Source organism: Geospiza fortis, unplaced genomic scaffold, assembly GCF_000277835.1.
Source record: "Geospiza fortis unplaced genomic scaffold, GeoFor_1.0 scaffold188, whole genome shotgun sequence".
NCBI classification, from domain to species: Eukaryota; Metazoa; Chordata; class Aves; order Passeriformes; family Thraupidae; genus Geospiza; species Geospiza fortis.
The window spans coordinates 1996454-2002453 of NW_005054337.1; the positions used below are offsets into that span (position 1 = coordinate 1996454).

The 6000-nt window shown below is 43.9% G+C and overlaps 1 protein-coding gene across 1 annotated transcript in view; it reads left to right on the forward strand.

The window, feature by feature from the left end:
- ZBTB46 (zinc finger and BTB domain containing 46) overlaps positions 1-6000 on the forward strand; it is a 47411-nt gene that overhangs the window by 24668 nt on the left and 16743 nt on the right. The window lies entirely within an intron of this gene.

The window sequence follows — 6000 nt, forward strand, 5'->3', positions numbered from 1 at the left end:
TTTTGTCAGTGTGCCTGAAACAAAAGCTGAGTTTAAGTGGCTTTAGTGGCTCCCACTTTCCTTTGGTACTGAATTGCACCCCCACGCTCTCCTGCAGTTGTTCCGGTGAAAATCTCTGTGTGACCACGTAGAGAACCAGATAGGGGAACTGCATTTAAATATAACTTTTTTAAAATAAATCAATTTATTTTTAACGTATTAGTTCCTGTCTCAAGTTCAATCGCAACTATATGTGTGGTTTTGGTGCCACTGAGGGAGTAGCAGGGGAGGGTGCTGGAATTTGGCATGGGAGAAGTTGCTGATGCTGGGATCTCTTCCCTTTCTGCTTGTAAACAGAAAAAAAAAATGTTTTCCATCACACTAAAAATTATCCAGCTATGTGCAGGAGATCCAAAACATCTGCCCCGGGAAGTGTGATGCCCACATCCATCCAGGCTGCTTCCAGGCCTGATGTTGTTGACTTTGTTCATTAGCAACTGTGTGGTGGGATGTTGGATGGCACCAGGCTGGGAGGGATGATTGGCTGGAAGGCAGCGGTGCCAGGCACAGCAGCAGTTCCACCAAGACAAGTGTGAAGTCCTGCATGTGGCACAGGATAACCCTGTGCAGCAGTCTGGGTTGGCAGCCAAGGAGAGAAAAGCAGCTTTGCAGAAAATGTCTCCTGGTGAGTAAGGAGCTGAGGAGGAGCCTGTGTGCCCTCACAGCCAGGGAAGGCTGGCTGCCTGCCTTAGGAACAGCATTTGGAGTTCAGGATCCACTTTGGGCATCTCCAGGCCAAGAAAGACTTTGACAAGCTTGAGCAAGAGCAGCTGAGGCCATCAAGATGATGTGTGTGAGGAGAGGCTGAGACAGCTTGGTTTAAAATCTTGGAGAAGAGAAAGGGGGTAGGTGGATTATCCAGGGCCAGACTCTTCTCAGATATGGGTTGAGAAAGGGTGAGAGGTAATGGATGGGTTACAGGAAGGGAGATTCTCACAGGATGGAAGGAGGAGATTCTTCACAAAGTGGTCAGAAGGCGGAGGAAGGACCTGGGGAAGTTGTACTCTGGCTTCCCTGCTTATATTCACAACTGGGCTGTACAAGCCACTGGAATCTTACTCTAAAATAGCTCTGAAGTCACTTTCAACCTAATTTATTTTACAGTTCTTAAAGATGACTCCAGGTGACAGAGCAGTCATGCTGCCCTAGGTCAGGATGACTTCTCACTCCCCTGTCTGATGGTGATGCTGCTTCAGATTAGGTCCAGCTGCTCCTCTCTCCAGACTGGACTTCCCTGAGTTCTTGCCTTGCTGACAGCAGGACTCCTGTCCCCAGAGGTGTCTGCCCTTCAGTTCACCTTTCCACCCTAATTTTGCAGGTGGGGTGAGCTACAGGAAAGGCTCAGGAGCTTTTTGTGGCAGGTACCTTGAATTGCCAGTGTCTTTGGGGGCTGTGGGACTTGCAGGGAGTTTACTCCAGGTGCTGAGGGGTGAGACTCCAGCTGAGGAAGGTGTGCTCATGAACCACCCCTGCACTCCAGTGCAGCTTGGGAGGGCTCCTCAAAGGTTCCTGAAATTTGCCAGGCAGGTGGAGAAACACACAGGAGCTGCTTTAAAGCTCTATAAATGGTAGGTGAGGTGCTGTTGCTCTCCTTTGAAGGACTCCTGTGCCTGTGGCTGGCTCCCCCTCACTGCTGGGGGTCACCTGTGTCACACAACCCCAGAGACTGGGGCCACCACATCCCTGCTTTGTGCTCCTGCCACCCTGAACGGGGCTGTGAGGAGGAGATGACAGATTTCTGATCCCCTCTTACCTCCAGACTGTAATGAAAAGAGCAATATTGAGAGAGAGAGACACCTTGCAAAACGTTGCCTTTAGTTCTTGGGAATAAAGCTTGTTTCTACTTTGAGTTTTCCAGCAGCAGATGAAACCTTGTATGGCTTTTATTCACTCCTTTCTCCCTTCTCATGGGTTTAGTTCTCCAGCTCCTGATTTCTAGGTGTTCAACTGTCTACGTGAGAGAGCAGGAATAAAGGATGAAAAGAGGAAAAAATAATTTAAAAAAAAAGAACTATGAAAGAGAATAATAGCATTGGGAGTCTGGGAAACCCCACTGGGGGTTTACTGAGAAGGTTAAAACACAGTACAAACAAGGAATAAGTGGTGTGAGAGAAGCAGACGCTGAGGAGGTACTTTGGTAACAGCTGAGTTGAAGCTGTAATGAGGAAAAATGACAAAAGCAGGGAGAAGAAATACAAGAGAAAAAATTGGTTTGTGTACTAAAGTAATTAATTAAGGTAGTAAATGGAGTCTTTAAAATGGAGCCTTTCCTTGCTGTTTCTGGGATGGCATGTGTGTTTTGTTCAGCTGTTGGACTAGGTTTAATGCTTTTTACTGTCAGCTTCTTCCTAGATCTTTGAAAATAAATTATCACATTAACATTTGGATACTTTTAGTACATTGCATTACTTTGATTTGTGCCATAGCCCTTTCCAAGGGGCTGACAGATGTCTGTAGTGCTTGATTTTTTGTGACTGGTGCAACTTGCTTTTCCCATTCCTGGGTTTGTGACAGGAGCTCGATGTATAGGACTTCCAGAGCTCACACAGTAGCCACCCTGGGTATGTTGGGAATATTTTACTGCTCCTGTTGTCCTGGTGCGAGGTTTATTCCTCTTCATGGATCTGTTAAAGCCTGCCTGGTCTGTGTGGCTGGGAATGAAGTGTGTTTTGAGCTCAGTTGGGATGGGTGACCTCTGGGAGAAGGTGCTTGCAGTCCTTGTATACCTATTAGGTGATGCTTCATGTGTAGGTAAGAACTTTACTGTTTTCAGGATTGTATGGAAGTACCGGGGCCAAAATTGTCAAAAAATAGGCTCTGTGTTTTATTTGACAATAAAAGCTAACAATAAAATATTCATCCAAGTCAACAAATTTAAGAAAGCTTTTCTAAAGCTTCTGTGTTTTGGAAAGCAGGCTGGTGTAATAGAATAACTGCAAAATAATGATTTGCTAAAGAGACTAATGAGCTCAGTTTTCGAGCAGCATTAATCCCGAGTTTAGCTCGGGATTTCCTGTGTGTGCAGCCCTGCAGTCACTGGGCTGTCCCAGCAGGGTGAAAAACGAGCTCTGGAGGGCTGGGATGGAGCTCTGGGCCCGTGGCAGTGAATAATTGCAGAATGGAAGCTCATTGACTAAAGCCTGGTTTACATGGGGCTGAGGCTCTGTAGTAAACAGTTTGGATTACTGGGAAGTGACGGATGCTTTTGATTCATATAATTCTTTGGCTAAATCTTGTTAAAAGGAGCTGCATTCTAGAGAAAAGAGAAGTGGTTTTGGAGGCACTGTGGAGAGGAACTTGGTGCATTTTTTTGGGTTTTGGTGTGCTGAGAGTATTTTAGTACTTATGTGACTAAGTGGATATTTATTTTGCCATAATGTGTGTTTGATTAGATTACATCAGCTATAAATACTGGAAGCTCTGAAGCATCCATTTCACTGTCTGTCTCTAATCTTGGCTTTTGAGGAACATTTAATGTCTTGTTGTGGTTACAATTAATCTGCGTGTGCTTTAGCAATTAGTGTTTATGTGCAGCGGGCAGCAGCCGATTCTGGCAACTGTCAATCAGCAGCTGTAACAGGCTCTGAAAAGGAGTGCAGAAAGCACAAGGTGATTCCCTGCCTGCCTGGTTATTTGGGAATGCAGTTTTGTGGGCAAACACCCTTTGTGGCCTGAGTTATGTGCTGTGATTCCCCATGCAGGCAGTGGGACAGGGGTATTATTGTGGCTTTGATGTGATGAAGCTCTGCTACCTTACCAGTTTAATGGGCTAAAGTTTCATTTGCTTCCTTCATTTTTTGTAACAGCTGCTGGTTCTTACTGTCTTGTAGTTTTCCTTTACGTAGGCATGCTGGCTTGTTTTTAAAAAACCTTCATTATCATCTAGAAAAGTGGATATCCTGTGAGCCCCTAACGGAGGGATGACAAAATACATAAAAATTCAAAGCATTTCAATTCTTCTGCTTGGCTAAGATTTAATAAAACTGATAATATGAAATTATACAAGCAAAACACAGATGGAGGAGGGAAAATGGCTTGTTTTAAACAGAGAGCATCTCTGGTAGTTCACATTTATGAACTTCCTACTGTGTTTGTAGCCCCCAGCTTTGGGCATTCCCTACCTCTCTGGGGTGTGGGAGCACTCTGCCTACGATTGCTTTTTCCTTCTTGTTTGCTTTGAGGCTGTTTGTTTTTTAAAGGAACAACTTTAGCAGTAGGATGTACTGGCAGAACAGTGCAGCTTAGTAAAACCAATCTGAACATGTTCTGGAATCTGACATGCCCTGAGCTGGGACTGGGAAATTTGCTGGCTGCTCCTGGCTCCCCAGGCTGGGCACCTTGAGCGAGTCCCCACACCTTTCTCTGGCAGCCACCACCTGTGAAATGGAGATAAAAATAATGATCTTCCTTCAGCTGTTTTCCAGGTTACAGGAGGTGGGCACGGTACCAGTGTCCTCATTAGCATTTTTTAATAAGGCTCTGCAGATTAATGCCTTGCCCTGGTTTGAAGTTGTGGAAACCAAGGGCTGGTTTGTCCTGCTCTGCCTCCTCCCTTCTCCTGAGCTTCTGTGCAGGAGTGAGTTTATTGCAGTGCTGTGTGTGGACAACACCTGAATTCCTTGCCCTGAAGAGTGCAAAGTGAATTTGTGGAAGCAGCAGGTATTAATTTTGTAAGTGTCCTACCACTGGTTTGAGCTCTAATAGTTCCCTCTTGCATTAAGTAGATTTAAATCTCTTTTAAACTAGGAGGCAATAAAATATTCAGGATCTGCAAAACAGCTTCTTTCTCCACCTGATAGCTCATTATCTGTGCCTTCTCTTTGGATATGGGTTTTTTCCTTCTCCCTGATAGGAGAAATGTCACAAAGGCATAAGTTTGTTGGGAAGCTTCAGCTCCGTTTGCCAGGTGCTCAGCTGGGCTTTGAGTGTGTCAGCTGTGTTTGCTGCTGCAGATTGTGGAGTAGGTAATTGCAATTTGTTTTATGCACTTTTAAATGGGCTAACAGCTCTTTTTGTGTGTAATTTTTTGTTGTTTCATGTGAAGAATAGAGAGGAGTCTGAGAGTTGTTTTCCTTTACACAAAAATACATAAATTATTTAAGCTGACAAGAGAGTCAAAGTTCAAACAAAGGAGGCTTTTTGATTAGACCTCCCAAAAATACAAAAATAAACTGTGTTTTTGCAGGAAGGAGTTTATTTTATCATAGCTTTTTTGGTTTTGTTTGGGTTCAGTAATTGATATATTTGTTACTAATGTGTTATATTTTTATACAGTTTCTTTATAGTTACATGTTGTGAAGTGGCTCATCAATTTGGGGTTTTTTTAACTGTAACACTTCTGTATAAAACCCATCCTTGATACATGCTGGGAACCAATGGTTGCTGTGTATTTTTCAGAGAAGTGACCCCAAGGGATTTATACTCAGCACCCCACTATTAGAGGCTGTTTATTACTGAGTTTCTCAAAACCTTCATCATGGGGAAGAAACAAAGAGTGAAAATTTGGGCTAAGTGGAGTGTAAAATTAGGGAGAAAACACAACTTCAACCTTTGAATGTAATTTCAGTACTAGCAAACTATCCTGAAGTCTTAGTTTAAGATTAATAAGTAGTCTTATCCAGATTGTGGGTAAAATACACGTACTCTACACATCCCCTGCCCTGTCTTCATAATGTGTGATACTGAACTGAAGCCCAGGTGATGGGGCAGAGGGAAGGAACTGGAAAAACAGAACCCCCGGGTGTGGGGACGGAAAAGGGTTCAGTAATTGATGTGTTTGTTACTAATGTGTTATATTTTTATGCAGTTTCTTTATAATTACATGTTGTAAAGTGGCTGATCAGTTTGGGGTTTTTTTAACTGTAACATTTCTGTATAAAACCCATCCTGTGATATGTGCTGGGAACCGTATGGGAAAGGGGGTGAGGGCAGGAGAAGGGGGTGAGGGCAGGAAAAGGGGGT